Here is an 8,150-nt window from a genome sequence, read left to right as displayed (position 1 = left end):
ATTTCTTAAGTGTCAAGAATCCTAAAATTCCAATGATATATATGTTACCAAACGTTCACAAAAATTAATCAAACCCTCCCAGTAGACAAATCATATCAGGCATAGATAGTTTGACCGAAAAAGCAAGTAAGTTTGTCGATTCACAACCATTAAAACATGTGACAAGTTTGGATTCCTATATTAGAGACACCTTAGACATTTTGGCAAAATTGGATAATATTACTGGTAATGCTACTACCAAACTGGCCTCATATGATGTGTAATCATTATATACCAACATATCACATGAGGATGGCTTGTCAGCAGTTCGGTATTTCTTAGGGATGGAAAGAACAAATACCCTCAGTGACTTTATCATTACATTACTACATTTTGTATTAACTAGTAATTATTTTGTCTTTGAAGATTTTTTTTTTCTTGAATTAAGGGGAACTGCAATGGGAACAGTATGTGCCCCCACGTACGCCAACCTATTTTTAGGTTGGTGGGAGAAGGAAATTTTATTTAACCATTCCAATGAAACATATACCAGCCATATATTACTATGCTTAGGCATATTGATGATGTGATCATTCTGTGAGATGGTGAAGATGCTCTATTCCACGAATGTAAGGCAATTCTAACTAATAATGTTATAAATCTAAAATTAACATCAGAAATTAATGAATCTGAAATTCACTTTCTATATTTGACAATTTCCAAATCCATTGATGGTAAATTACATACTGACATGTATCGCAAGAAAACTGCCACTAACAGTTTGCTTCACTCTTCTAGCTTACATTACCCTCCAGTCATCAGAGGCATTCCTAAAGCTGAACTTTTAAGAACAAAAATAAATTGTACAAATACTAAGAATTGTAATGCTCCGGTCCCACAGATAGTACCTGTCTCGTTACCTGCAGTCCATTCATCTGAAAACTGCCATGTTCCAGCATCAGACATTCTCCAATTCATTCATTCAGCTATATTCAGGTCTGTGCAGGTGCAAGCCTATTGCACTTTAGGACATCCTCCCTCTTTTTCATTGGCTAAGCACTTCTGGAGCATTATTTACACCTCCTGGATTCACCTGTCTGATGCCTGTTCTTCAAGCTCACTTCCTGCAGCCTGTGGTTCTGGTTCCTGTTCTCCTTGTGGTTTGCCTGTGTTGAAGTCTGCTCTCAGTTCGTGGTCTGTGCTAAACCATCGCTACTCCAGTACCTCTCTTACCATCTCCAGTGTACTTCATCGTGACAGCTCCGGTTCTCTCATCGATACCACTCAGAGCCGCTACTACATCTGTGACTCATCAGCTGTTACCATGGGTTACCTCCGCTACTCCAGCCTGCTCTCAGTCTCTGGCCGTGTTGAACTATCGCTGCTCCAGTACCTCTATTACCATCTCCAGTGTACTTCATCGTGACAGCTTCAGTTCTCACATCAATACCACTCAGAGCTGCTACTACATATGTGACTCCTCAGCTGTTACCACGGGTTACCTCCGCTACTCCAGTCTACTCTCAGTCTCTGGCCGTGTTGAACTATCACTGCTCCAGTACCTCTATTACCATCTTCAGTGTACTCTATTGTGACAGCTTCAGTTCTCTCATCGCTACTGCTCAGAACCGCTACTCTTTCTGTGACTCATCAGCTGTTACTACGAGTTACCTCCATTACTCCAGTTTGCCTCAGCCTGCGGCCGTGTTGAACTATCGCTGTTCCAGTACCTCTATTACCATCTTCAGTGTACTCTATTGTGACAGCTCCAGTTCTCTCATCACAACCGTTCAGAGCTGCTATTTCATCTGGGACTCATCAGCTGTTACTACGAGTTACCTCCACCACTCCAGTCAGTCTTCAGCCTCTGGCTGTGTTGAACTATTGCTGCTCGAATACTTCCATTACCATCTCCAGAGTACTTCATAGTGACAGCCTCTGTCCTCTCGTTGTATACCACAGAGCACCTATTCTCCTAGTGACTCATTGGCTGCTGACCATCAGCCTATATTATTATTGTGCCTGTATTTATACCACTCGTCTGTGGACTCCATCGTCTCCATCCACTTCACCTGGCTCCCCCACATCGTTCTGCTGTACACTCACTCACGGGACCGCGACCTGCAGATTTGGTGCAGCTAAGACCATACCTCCTTGCGGGGGTTCCTGGTAAAAACCACCTGTCTGTTAGACTCTGCGCCTGTGGGTGGACTTAGCTATGTTCAGCAGAGCCTACGGATCAATTTCCTGCAAGCCAACCGTGACAAGACTTATATGCAAAGATCAGGTGAATTGAAGGAAAGATTAAAAAGAAGGGGCTATAGTTCTAACACCATACGTATAACTGAGAAAGTTGTGAACAAACAAAATAGGGAAGCCCTTATACACCCCCCTAACAATAAAAAGAAAACTTCTGACTCTAAAGAATGGTGGGAACATTTTGTTCTTAATGGAGGACTATTGTACAATGTTTTCAAAAACACTGGCATGTATTAATGCTGGATGAAGATCTGAAACAAATTTTAGAAAATGAGATTTCATTTTCTTGGTGACGTTCAAGGAATCTCAAAGATCAATTAGTACATAGCTTTTTGACTCCAGTAAAAGGACCTTCCAATATACCGATTGGATTTAACAGATGTGGGACCTGCAAGGCCTGTCAGTACATGATGCAAGTTAAAACATATCAGGATAAATTCCTGAAAACTTGGAAAATTCAACAATTCTTAAATTGCAATTCTATCAACGTAATTTACTGTCTTTCCTGTTCATGTGGGCTCAAATATGTGGGTATGATGAGTAGGCCATTCAAAAAGCGAGTCTTGGAACATGTCGGAAATAATAAAAGAGCTCCCATTGATACAGCTAATTTTAAACAGATAACCACAGTTGCTAGACATTTTTTGAAATTCCATCAAAGCGATCCTATAGATTTAACTGCGTTTGCAATGGAACAAATAAATTTGGGAATAAGAGGTGGAGACATTCAAAACAATCTTCTAAAAAGAGAAACAAAGAAAATATTTCTGATGGGTAGCACGACCCCACATGACCACAATAACTATACTGCTTTCCTATAACTACTGATTGAATTAATAACATATATTCTTATTCACTTATAGGCACTGCACTGGGTTCCTTTTAATATTATAATACATGAATCAGTAAAGTAGTTATCACTCAAGCATTTATTGAATCTATAATTTGCCTACTAATATCTATTTGATGACTGTCATATTTTCACAACAAATCCTAATCATAATGTCAAATGGATTTTAGTTATTATCACAAGTATTATAACCACAAATTATTATATCTTCATTCAATATCCTCTTTGTGTACCTTTTTTTGACACCTTGTTATTATTTTTTCCACTTTATTTTCATTTTTATCACAGAACTTCACTTACTTTTATTTAGTATTGATTATATGTATAATTTATGGTCTTAACCTTTATGTTCACATCTTTTTTCGTTTCATTCACAAGCAGAGATCAAATTAAGGAGAAACCCTGTATTTATGAGAGACTCTCTCTTTATATTAATATATAGTTAACCATATGCTGTTATAACATTTTTATTGATACATATACATGAATGGTTATGGAATGTAAATAATGTTATTAATAGGGATTGTTATTCACAATGTGAAACTTCACATTATACTTATACTTACCTTAACTATGCTCTATAGTGCAATGTACAGTATGCTGGAAAATCATGCAATTTAATAATATATCCCAAAAGATGGGATTTAACATTATACTTACCATAAATGTGTATCCAGTGCAATGGGTAGCATATTAATAAAACTTATGTGATGTATAAATAACACTGTACATCCCAAATTTCCTCTAATGTGGATCAAATAACTAATTCCGAATCAACGCGTCTTCATCTTCCGTTTCTCTTTCTATGGATTACCACATGTACGTATGATAGGAGAGAAATGTTCAGGCAGAATAGCTTCTGAATCATAAGCAGTTATTGCCATTATAATGATTAATATATTACTGCCACATACCACTGTGTATATTCAGATTCATGGATGTACTTATCTTCAGTAAACAGCCCATGTGATAGGTTGATGCAGTCACATGGCAATGTTGGTTGTTAACAATGTTGCTATGTATGACGTAATACCATGTGGGATCTAACATTATACTTACCATAAATGTGCTTTGAATACAATATGTAGTATATCAATAAATTGAGAGGATATATATACCATATTGTTAACTTTCAACTCCCTTTAATCCGGAGTTAATAACCACATTTTATAATTGATGCGTCCTTATCTTTTCTTTTCTCTCCCTATAGAGTATTATATGTACATATGATAAGAAAGATGTGTCTAGGTAGAATAGCTTTTGAATTATAAGCAACTATCGCTATTATAATAACTAATGTATTGCCGTCACATATCACTGTGCATATTTAGATCTATGGACGTACTTATCCTCAGTAAACAACCCATGTGATAGGTCGATACAGTCACATGGTTATGTTGGTTACTAACAACGTTGCTATGTATGACACAACTAAATGTGGGTGGATTTTTCCCTATAAAGAGCCAATCAATACTCACCTCGGCTTGCCTTGATAAAGCCTTATAGCGAAACGCGCGTCGGCGGACGCCGCACTCGCTGTTCCTTGCATCTCAGACTTATTATTATTAATAGATTATTTATCTAACGCTATAGAATGATCTTAATGATGAATACTTCAGCTCACTAGACCTTTAATAGGCATAGGAATTTGCTGATTAATATCTAAGCTTATCTACACCAGTACTGAATGAATGGTTTGTGCTGATTGAACCGTCTGAAACTGCACTATAAATTATATTATATACCATGGATAAATAAGGGATAAAAAAGTCTCACATTCTCTTAGTGGGATATAAAATCTAAGAGGGATATTTTTATTCCCATGATATTATAACTAGATATTGGAAAATACTAATTATACAAGTGTTAATATATTAACCTTGTGGTATATCATCCCTAATTTATATAGATCACAAAATGAGCCCATAAATAAGGAAAGCCTTCTAACATGCAGCCGGTGGTTATGGATTAACTATCTTATTTATTCATGAATGATGTCTGAGTAATTATAATTTCAATTAAACAAACTTATGAAAGCTATCATATTATAATGTTTTGAACAGCGTTATTGCTAGGTAGTGGCTCACTACCTATCTTAACAGTTATTTTTGCTGTACAATCAGATTTCATATTCATGTTTTAATATTTCGCTACAAGTTCTTTAAAGGACTAATTTTTGTTTACAAATTTTAACAGTATATAATAAAAATTAAAGTTTTTAGTAAATTAATCATTCGAGTGCCTCACAATAAATACATTTTCCCCTCTTCTTAGTAGTATATGGTTTTATAACAGTGTGAGAGTGCACCCTCCGCTAATAAGTAATAATAATTATATGAGAATATATTCTCTAACTATACATATTTTTGGAGTTACAATAGTCTACATGGTGCGGTGCACGTTAATTCTTTATACAGGGATTACTATCAGCATGACTGGTGGCAGCAGCTGCTTGTTGCTCCTCCTCTTCTGTGTACTGCTGTGAATCCATTTTGATAACACTGTACAATTTGACTGCAAAGTCAGAAAAAAAGCCTGCAAGACCTAGTATTTGTATTTCAGCAGTGACAATTAGCAATGGAGCTCTTCTCTTTGTGTGTAACCTATATAACACAGCACAATTTGACTGCAGAAGTACACCAGCCCTGCCAGCACTAGTATTTGTATTTTTCTGCAATAAGAATTAGCAATGGAGCTCTCCTCGTTGTGTGTTACCTATATAACACAGTAGAATTTGACTACAGAATTACACCAACCCTGCCAGCACTAGTATTTGTATTTTTCTGCAATGAGAATTAGCAATGGAGCTCTCCTGAATGTCACTGTAGACTTGGTTGAACACTGCTACCACTTCCTCTTTCAATTCTATCTATTTGGCTGACCAACTGCTCTACAAACTGTGCTATCCCTTCTGTGTCGCTCTTTCAAATGGCGCTTGATCGCCGTGGAGGGCAGATTTTATAGATTTCAAAACTCACGAGATCCGCGATCAGACGACGCAATGATGACGTTTTGCCTCGTTTTTGATTCCGAAAAAGCGCGAGGTACTCGGATCCCCTAAGTTCGGGTGTTGTTCGGTATTCGAGGAACCGAGACTGAGCATCTCTAATATATATATATATATATATATAATCACCATTCCAATACATATACTCTAGTACTCACATTAAAAGTTATCTTGCAGACAAGTCTTGCCAATACAATTTTACAGCTTCATAAACCTTCCCTGTGCAAAGCCACTACTTAATGTGCCCTCATACATGCTTTGTTGAGAGCACATGCTACCAGCATGTGGCTCCCTCCCTAGTGGCCATTTTCCTATTTGCCTGTTTTATACCACTCAAGATATGTAGCCCTAAAACATTGCAACCGTTTTGACTATAGCAAAAGGACCAGTTCTTAATTTATTAAACTATACCACCAGTATTAGCAATTTTCTTATTAAATCTCCAATAATGCATTGCAATACAATACTTGCAAATCTACCATAAATATCTCTTTATCTAGCAGTCATTAGACATTGCCCACTAAATTCCCTATGGTTTTACAGGTATTTAACACAAAACCATGCAGTCTGTATCTTTATCTAGCAGCCATTACACATTGTCCACTAATCACCCTTTGGTCTCACAGGGGGAGGGGATATCTACTAACAAACCAACTGTTTTCTAACATTTACTAACAATAAATACAAACATTTACTGCAAACTCTTAAAGCTATCTTTCCCACTAAGATACACTGCAAATTCAATACAAACTATGTGCAAAGTCACTACTTATATCTCTTTAGACGAGGAATATTTATTAAGCACACTACAGTTATTAGTCCCGCAATTGTACAGCATTGCAGTAGTTAATTCTAAAATCTGCAAACCAACTACAATGTATTTACAGAGTTAGAATAACATAGCCACAAACATTTCTATAAGCCAAATACAATTCCATTCAAATACCACATCTTTACTGACCAAGTTATGTGATCTTTACAAGATCATGCTATGCTTCTCTGTTCCTGTGTCTTAAGATAGAAGCCCCCACTGAAGGACTGTCTCTCTTTACTGACCAAGCATGGAGATCGGGGTCTGCTGAAATTTCCAGGCCTAGCCCATACTTGCCAACTCTCCCAGAAAGTCTGGGAGACTCCCGAAATTCGGGTCAGTCTCCCGGGCTCCCGCGAGAGCTGGCATTTCTCCCGCATCCCGGTTTTCACAGAGAATTGCGTCATTTGCCGCGATTCTCAGTGAATTACGCCATTTTGGAGGGCGGGAGGGGGCGAGGCCAATCGCGTCAAAATGCCGCGATTGGCCTTGCCCCCTCCCGCCCTCCAGTCACGCCCCCTCTCCCAGAAACTTTTGCAAGTATGGCCTAGCCACATCTAAATGGGACATAGTTGTCAAAACATCCCAAAGACTACATGGAAGCTGTTATATTATTGCTGGTCACACTGCAATGGTTTAGAATATATAGTTTCTTAGGGTGTAGCCTAGGTTATTTCATAATTATTAATTATTGCTAAGTGCCAGTAACTACGGTATTTATATCTCTATCCAGACTAAAGTTAAATAACTTGGCAGTTAATTCTGTTATAATTGCTGCACAACACTATTGATATATTTTATTACCATTGCACTGTCCTTATATTACCTTTTATCATCCACCTGCCTTTATCCTCCTGTTTCCAGCTTTCCCAACCTTTATAAGTAGCCCACCCTGGTTTCTCCCCTACACAACCTCCATGGTTACTCTGTGCCTTGGATGAGACAAGCATTGCTGCTTTACAGCGCTGGAGTTGTTTGTTCCATTCTGACCAGGGTCCTATCGGTGTGGAGTTTGTATGTTCTCCCTGTGTTTCCACAGGTTTCCTTCAGAGGGACTGGTGGACAAACCTTCCAAAGACTTCAGAAAAAAAAGTTTGAAAAAAAGACATTTCCATTAAATTATGGTGGATTTCCAATAAAAACAAATGACCAATCTCAACAATGGGTCATGGTTAATGTTGATGGAGGTATCATATTTAGAACCCTGTCTGTATTGCACCAAATTTTGCTAGCTAGGAGAAATA

This window comes from Mixophyes fleayi, chromosome 6 (assembly GCF_038048845.1).
Source record: "Mixophyes fleayi isolate aMixFle1 chromosome 6, aMixFle1.hap1, whole genome shotgun sequence".
NCBI classification, from domain to species: Eukaryota; Metazoa; Chordata; class Amphibia; order Anura; family Limnodynastidae; genus Mixophyes; species Mixophyes fleayi.
This window is presented reverse-complemented; position numbering follows the sequence as displayed.